Here is an 8,961-nt window from a genome sequence, read left to right on the forward strand (position 1 = left end):
TTCAAATTAGAAAGTATTCCTGGGGAAGCTGTGAAGCTATGAGTCTCAGCCATGCAGCTGGGAGGAATTAACGACACAGACATCCTCGAAGACGGCCGATTTCAGTTCATAATGGAGGAATATACTTTCTTCAGAAGTGCAGGGCCTACTGTGAAAACTTGTTGGGAATTGTCGTTGATTAGGTTCTTGTCATATACAAATGGTAAGTTAAAATTTTTTAACGTTAGTTACGTTACCTAACCAACCTGGTCTCATTAGGAAAACGTTCCCCTGGGAACGTTTTGGCAAACCCAGCCAAACGTTCCACCAGACACGTTTCTGAGGTGCAAACTAGCCAAGCAACCCAGCGGGGGTGCTAAAGAGAGACGTTTAGACGTTGTTTACTACAGTTAGGTCTGGTCAAACTAAATTGTAGCTTACACAAGCTCAGCAGTATTCTTTGGTTAGCAAACCAAAGTTTTGGATTAATAGTGCCTATATCTCGCTACGTTTCACAAAATATAAGGGCACAAACCCTGAACTGCCGTCTATGGTTAGCTGCCACATCTTGGTGTTTTTTTTTTTTCGCGAGCAACCCGGGGGATTTTAGCTCAATTGTCAACACACTCGACTTCCGCTCCGAGGGGCAGCTGTTCGCAGGTTCGAATCCGGCTGTGTGCTGAGTCTGGTCTTCGTCGCAAGCCCAGTCTGCGCAGCCTGGTCCTCTGGTCTTCGTGCGTTGGGTTGAATTGCACGGCTCGGCCCTGCACACAGCCGGATTCGAACCTGCGAACAGCAAAACATGCAGAGCAAATGCGAAGCATCCATCTGGTGGAGTCAGGTTAGTACAGCCCACTTCTGTGACATAAAAGCCTGAAAAACTTAAAATTGCAATTTCATTACATGTGCTGCATGAGCATGGACAGGGATGCCTCCTATGTAGAGAATTATATATATATGTGTGTGTGTGTGTGTGTGTGGGGACAGATGTGTTGTGTGTGTGTGTAGAAATACGCAATACGCTGTGTGTGTGGAGATGTACCAAATAATGTGTGTGTGTACTGTATGTGTGACTGATTGAGTGACTGAGTGTGTGTGTGTGTGTGTGTGTGTGCGGAGATTTACCAAATAATGTGTGTGTCAAAGTGTGTGTGTGTGTATGTGTGACTGATTAAGTGACTGAGTGTGTGTGTATGTGTGTACTGTGTGTGTGTGTGTGTGTGTGTGTGTTGTGATTCACCAGTAAACTGAACCAGAATGAGAAGTCCACTTCATAGTCAAAGAGTCTATAAAAATCACATGTATTCAAACTGTGTGCTTTATTCATTAGTGCTCAAGCGCTTTATAAAGTCAGAGCAACTGAAGAACTTCAATACAAGCTGCACCTCTACAACACTAACTATTACAGTACAGTATACTCTGATCTTCATTGGTCATAAACGTTGCATGCCATCTGGTGGACACAGACAACACACCCAAACAGAAAACATATTAACGTTCACTGTTATTGAAATACATGCAAAGAAACTACTGTGTAATTATCCATTTATTGCGGTTGTTGTTGGCCACAACCACGCCTCACAACCTGTGTTGCAAGAAGAAAAAGACGTCGAAAAAGATTCACGTCTGCACAAACGACAGATGATAGACATTTTACTCCACTAAGTGCGTGTGTGAATACTGCTGATCCTGTGTGTATCTGTGTGTGTGTGTGTGTGTGTGTGTGTGTGTGAATACTACTGATCCCGTGTGTGTGTGTGTATGTGTCATTACTGCTGATCCCGTGTGTGTGTGTGTGTGTGTATGTTTGTGTGTCCATACTGCTGATCCTGTGTGTGTGTGTGTGTGTGTGTCTGTGTGTGTGTGTGTGTGTGTTTGTGTCTGTGTGTGTGTGTGTGTCAATACTGCTGATCCCGTGTGTCTGTGTGTGTGTGTGTGTGTGTGTGTGTGTGTGTGTGTGTGTGTGTGTTTGTATGTATGTGTGGCAATACTGATGATCCCATGTGTGTGTCTGTGTGTGTGTGTGTGGCAATACTGCTGATCCCGTGTGTGTGTGTGTGTGTGTGTGTGTGTGTGTTTGTGTGGCAATACTGCTGATCCCGTGTGTGTGTGTCTGTGTGAATACTGCTGATCCCGTGTGTGCGTGTGTTTCTCTGCAAAAAATTATTTCACAAGAAAGCGCTAGGTAAGTCTCTTTATACTGAAAACAATACCTTCTAGTTATTTTTATCTTGATGTAAGATTAATAACACTTGGTTAGATTTTGTTAGATAAGCAGTTTTTGCAGTATACTACTGATCCTCAATATTTTCCACAGGGTTTCAAAGAATCTAAAATGCAATAATCTCAACTTTAGGCCTTAAAAAGTCTTACATATGTTTCAGATGTTGCATACTAAGTCTCAAATCACATGTACAGTGTAGTTAAGCGTTAAATAAGTTCCTTTACTGCTTCTTCTGTTGCCCTTTTTTACGTTGGTGGCATTAGTTAGTTCCATGTGGTGTAGTTCTTTCTTAAGCCTCTAGGTATTAGTTCTGGTGGAAATTTGTCTCAATTAGTATTATAACTTAAAATAAATCCACATCCAGGGTAAGGTACAAAGCTTTATTCTCTTCATAGAAGGCTCCTCTGAACTGATGCAGAGGAGGCACAAGTGTTTGTAGTCAGAGAAGCGCCTACCTATCCGTCAGCACTTTTTTATAACTCAGGTTTTCTGTTGATTTGCTGACTATCCCTAACCACAGTCTGTCATCTGAAGCATATGACAGTTTCAGACAGTTTGTGGGTCACAACTTCACAAGTAAATTTGGTTACAAAAAGACTAAGCAAAATAAAGCTATGGCTACAAGTCAAGTCAAGTCAAGTCAGATTTATTTTTAAAGCGCATTTAACATGCACATAGTGCAACCCAAAGCGCTCCACAAACAAGACACATAACAACAAGACAAAAGATGCCGGATGGAGCGGCGTAGTCGCCAGCATACCCATGACATCAAGACATGACAAATACATTTAAAAACTAGATGTACCGCAGAGCGGTACAAAATATGACCGCCGCCCAGTCCAGCACATTTTTTCCACAAAAATAAATCACGCTGAAAGGCCTATATGATTCTAACTGTCTCACTAAATTGCATTATCCACACTCAATTCTCACTGATATCTGCTAGACAAGTACCAAAACATGATTAGTTCATAGATTTCACATGTAAAATTCATTTTATACAACCCCACTTCCATCTTGCCTGTTCATAATTCTGAGAAAATCTTGAATTGTGTGCATGTGTGCATGTACATGTTTATGTTATGTGTGTGTGTGTGTGTGTGTGTGTGTGTGTGTGTGTGTGTGTGTGCGTGCTTGTGTCTGTGCCTGTGTATGTGCCTGTGCATGCAAGCGCACATATGTCTACTGTGTGAGTATGTGTCATACGTATGATTACTGTGAATGTATGTGTGTGTATCTGTTTGTGCACATGTGTGCACATGAAATTGGTTAACATGACCCCTGGAGGCAAACATACGGAAAAAAATGGTCATCCTAGTCCCTACAGTTCTCAAGATATTCACAGAGAACTGTGTCTGCCCTACCCTCCTTTCGGGGGTCCAGTCCAGCGGGGGGGCTACAGATAAAAACGAAAAACGACGGTTCCATGCTATCCATGTGGGGTTACATGCCCACCAAGTCTTTCAGTGTCCCGGGAATCCTTGTTGGTGTACGTCACTAAATGTACACATACATTATTTTATTGTAAGGCCCCCCATGAACGATAGTACACAAAACTTGGCATGCATTCGGAGGGTGTCATAATGATCCTACACTTTTAATTTCGTGCAGTTTTGACCTTGTCAGCCAGAGATATTGTGATGAAAACACCTACTTTTTTGCTTTTTAATTTTTAACTAGGTGGCGCTATACAAGAAATAAGTGGTAATGGGATGGGTTGACATGCCCCCTTAAGACCAACATATATAAAAAAGGTGGACCTCCTAGGCCCTACGGTTCTCGAGATATTCTCAGAAAACTGTCTCCGGCCACCTACAGGCCAGTTGGTGTATAGTAACATAAATTAATTTATTGTGTGGCCCTCCGTGAATAGAATTCCACGAAACTTGGCATGCATACAGAGGGTGTCATAATGATCCTACACTTCCAATTTCGTGCAGTTTTGACTATGTTAGGTCACAGATACCTGCGATTACAACACCTCATTTTTACTTTTTTATGTTTAACTAGGTGGCGCTATACATGAAATGAGTGGTTATGGAATGGGTTGACATGGCCCCTTGAGATCAACATTAGGGTTGGGTATCGTTTGGGTTTTATCCGATACCGGTGCTAAATCGATACTTTTAAAACGGTGCCGGTGCCGAAACGGTGCCTGAACCGGTACTTTGTTTTTAAAATGTTTTAAATTAGAATGGTCTAAAGCATGAATTGCTTTTTTTTATTCATAAGACAAATTTGAACATGAAATTAAACTGTTATATTCAATTTACTATCAATATCTCATTGCTCCTACGAATAATACATTTAAATGTTAAAACAGCTTGCCATGCATGCACACACAATGGTAAGCTCTGCTTTCAAGTTTACCCAGTGTAGGCGGTTTGCCATAAGGTATGTTAAAACCGCTTGCCATAAAACTGCCAGGTCATGGACAACGGCATTTGCAAGCAAACTAATCTAACAGGGACTCTACTTTCCAGTTAATTCAGTGTGTTCCCAAATGCTTCAAGAAATTTCATGTCTTAACCCATAACACGCAGTAGTTTTGAACATGTTAGGCTACATGTCGGTGTTTAAGTGTTTAGATTCCCAGCGCTAGCCTATAGGCATTTTAACAGCAACTATGGCTATGCGCTAACACCAGTCAGCTGAGTTTAATTAGCGATAACGTACGGAGATGGTTTCATAGCCTCTTTGACAGCTCAGTGACATCAGGTATGTAACCTACATATTTATGTTTTTGCCAGCTAACTTTTAACATGATCTTCATATTCATTGTGATGCTATATGGGCCTCGTGCACATGAAAGATTAATGCCATAATACACCGTGAAATAAAGTTTTCACCTTACAACTTTGCTGATAACATTTCAAATAAATGTCAGTTAGCGCATTAGTAAGGATATTGTGTAAGGCTAGCCTACTGTTGATGTTGTTTCATAGCCTTTTGCTTGTGCGTAGTTAGGCCCACTGCTAGATTTTGACAGGATCGCGATATCGCTTTAAAGTAAGCTACTTTGGGCTCACGCAAGCTGTCAAACACTGTCCACTCGCCTGTGGTGCACCCCTCTGGTTTATACATCCAGTGTTTATCATATGTTAGCTAACTGTATCTGGATGTGTTGCTATCAGAGCAAGATGTTAGAGATGGCGCATGACATGCAGTGATCACCTAAGCACCGAAATGAGGCACCGAAATCCACGTTGTTATTCGATACAGTTACTACCGTTTGCGTTGGCACCGGTGCTATTAGAACCGTGTTTCGGTGCCCAACCCTAATCAACATACAAAAAAAAAATGGTCCTCCTAAACCCTACGGTTCTCGAGATATTCACAGAAAACTGTCTGCCCTACCCTCCTTTCGGGGGGTCCAGTCCAGCGGGGGGGCTACAGATCAAAACGAAAAACGATGGTTCCATGCTATCCATGTGGGGTTACATGCCCACCAAGTTTCGTGTACCCCGGTCTTTCAGTGTCCTGGGAATCATTGACGGAAATTTGGGCATGCGAAAAATAAAATAAAAAACTGACTAAACCTATATGACTGCCGCTTCGCTGCGCGGCGGTCATAAATAACAAATACAAAAAATGCCGGACGGAGCGGCGTAGTCGCCAGCGTACCCGTGACACCAAGACATACAAGACAGGCAACAAAACAAATAAAAGAAGAAAATATATTTAAAAAGGGGTAAAAGTGATGTTAAAATTAGTCCAATTTCCAAACCAGCTGAAAATGTCCAAGGGCAATGATGATCCGATGAAAACTGCGCACAGAGCTGTGTCTTCACAACCGATGCAATGCCAACAAAGTTCTTTAGCAACTGACCAACCCGGTGAATTCACTGGCAGTCTGGAGATAACGTTAACGTTAGAAGCCAGGCCTTGTAGACTGCAGTCTGGAGATGACTGGAAGCACAGTCCAAAGTACTGGGCGATCGTGTAGATCCGCAATTCGGTGGACTTAACAGCGACCGTTTGTTGCTCCGTGAGATTGCAGCTCTTCACCGTTAACGTTAGTCTGCAGTTGGCAAGGCAGCTCGCAGGTCAGCAACAGCTCGGCGGCCACGGCAGATCTTTCGCAGAGTAGCTAGCCTAGGTCCAGCTGTCCCAAGAGATCCTGCGACCAGACAGTGAAGTGCACTGTTCACAGATGGATGGAAGGATGTCAGAGGCCCAGTTAGTCTGCAGTTGGCATGGTAGCTCGCAGGTCAGCTACAGCTCGGCGGCCACGGCAGATCTTTCGCAGAGTAGCCTAGGTCCGGCTGTCCTGAGAGATCCCCTCGACCAGACAGTGAAGTGCTGCACCGCTCACGGATAGATGGAAGGATGTCCGATGCCCAGCTAGGGCAAAAGCTAGCCATAGCAAGCTCCCAATGGACAAATGTCAATGACATAAGCTGACTTAGAAGCAGTAAAAAGGACTAAGAATAACACGAAAACTATCAAAAATAGCGTAAATAAATAGGGAAAAAATTTAACTAGACAAACCAATACAAAAAATAAACATGACATTACATAAAATTACGAACATTACATAAAAACAAACAAAAACATGATGCCAGACGGAGCGGCGTGTGTCGCCAGCGTCCCCGTAACCTAGCAACCTTAACAAAACCATAACTTGCTAATATAAATTTCCATCACATAGAACACTGCAATAAAACTAAGTACCTTAAAAAGTTAGTTATAAAGTAATACTGGGACTCCATTTTCCTTACTTTTGAACTTCGTTGAGCCTCACTGACCTTCCCTCAGCTGTGAGTGCAGGATCTGTTTGTGGAGAAAGTTGGTACTGCATTATTGTCGTGGTGATGCTGAGCATGTTGGTGCTGCATTATTGTGATGCTGATTCTGAGCATGTTGGTGCTGCATTATTGTGATGTGATGCTGAGCATGTTGGTGCTGCATTATTGTGATGCTGAGCATGTTGGTGCTGCATTATTGTGATGCTGAGCATGTTGGTGCTGCATTATTGTGATGGTGATGCTGAGCATGTTGGTGCTGCATTATTGTGATGTGATGCTGAGCATGTTGGTGGTGCATTATTGTGATGTGATGCTGAGCATGTTGGTGCTGCATTATTGTGCTGGTGAGCAGGTTGGTAACCAGCACAATCATCACAATAATGCAGCACCAACATGTGATGCTGAGCATGTTGGTGCTGCATTATTGTGATGCTGAGCATGTTGGTGCTGCATTATTGTGCTGGTGATGCTGAGTATGTTGGTGCTGCATTATTGTGATGTGATGCTGAGCATGTTGGTGCTGCATTATTGTGATGCTGAGCAGGTTGGTGCTGCATTATTGTGATGTGATGCTGAGCATGTTGGTGCTGCATTATTGTGATGTGATGCTAAGCATGTTGGTGCTGCATTATTGTGATGCTGAGCATGTTGGTGCTGCATTATTGTGATGCTGAGCATGTTGGTGCTGGTGATGCTGAGCATGTTGGTGCTGCATTATTGTGATGTGATGCTGAGCATGTTGGTGCTGCATTATTGTGATGCTGATGCTGAGCCTCCAAAACACTGGTGTTGGTGCGTCTGTCCTCTCAGCTGATCCTCAGAATGTTGCTTAAGGTTCTTTGGTGGAATTGTTCCATGGATCTCAGGTGCCTGCTGTAGGTGGTCCATGACTTCGCTCCATACAGCAGGGTGGGGAGGACCACGGCTTTGTAGACCAGGAGTGTTGTTTGTACTTTTAGGTCTCGGTTTTCAAAGACTCTTTCCCTGAGTCTGGCATAAGCTCCACTGGCTTGGCTCAGGTGATGGTTGATGTCAGAGTCAACACGCAAATTCACAGTTTTCTTTTTATGCAAAAAATATTTACAGTATGACCTGGGTAAGCAGGTCAAAATTGTATGTCAGCAGTTTCATGCTGATCCTGTATGTGTGTAAGTTGTGTGTGTGTGTGTGTTTTTGTGTGTGTGTGTGTGAGAGAGAGAAGAGAGAGAGAGAGTGATTGAGTGTCTGTGTGTTTACCATTGTGTCACCATTTGTGTCATTCACCAGTAAACTGAGCCAGAATGTGAGATGTCCACTTCATAATCACAGAGGCTGTAAAAATCACACAGACTATTCAAAACGTATGCTTTATTCATTACATAGAGCTCAAGCGCTTCATAAAGTCAGCACAACTGAAGAACTTCAACACAGGCTGCACCTCTACAACAGTAAACTATTACAGTACAGCATACTCTGATCTTCTTTGGTCATAAACGTTAATACACAGCCAAATAGAAAACACATCACCAGCTCACACAGAGCACTCAAAGCCGCAGGCAGAGACACAGGATTTCACACTTGTGGTTCACAGTCAAATTTCCTTCGAAATATAGGTCATATGACCGTGGCTGGCTGGCCGACAAGTTAAAAGAAACTAATCATACTAGCAAGCACAATTTAACTTACACGTTATGGGAAGGGTTGGATTTGGGTAAACACTGTTTCAAGGTGCGCCCCGTGCGTAAAATTGCGCGCCACAGTCAAATATTTTTTTGGTATAGCCGTGCAGTGCAAACATGGAAATGCATACAGAGCAATAGCATGGAAATGGCAAACATACATCTTAAATTTAAGACCCAGAATTATTTACAGATGGGCCACAGAAAGTCTCCCGTTTAATAGCCAAGTTCACCTAGCCTAATACAAGATCAGCCTTTGGTTCATTTGATTAGTTTTTCTTGGATAGCCTAAGCCTGCCAAACATCAAGCAAATAAAAAAATGACTTGTTCACGGTTGGGAAAAAAATATCT

Source organism: Alosa pseudoharengus, unplaced genomic scaffold (genome assembly GCF_046254945.1).
Source record: "Alosa pseudoharengus isolate Yale_2024_CS ecotype anadromous, Long Island Sound unplaced genomic scaffold, YU_APseudo_1.1 YU_APseudo_1.1_scf_9, whole genome shotgun sequence".
NCBI lineage: Eukaryota > Metazoa > Chordata > Actinopteri > Clupeiformes > Clupeidae > Alosa > Alosa pseudoharengus.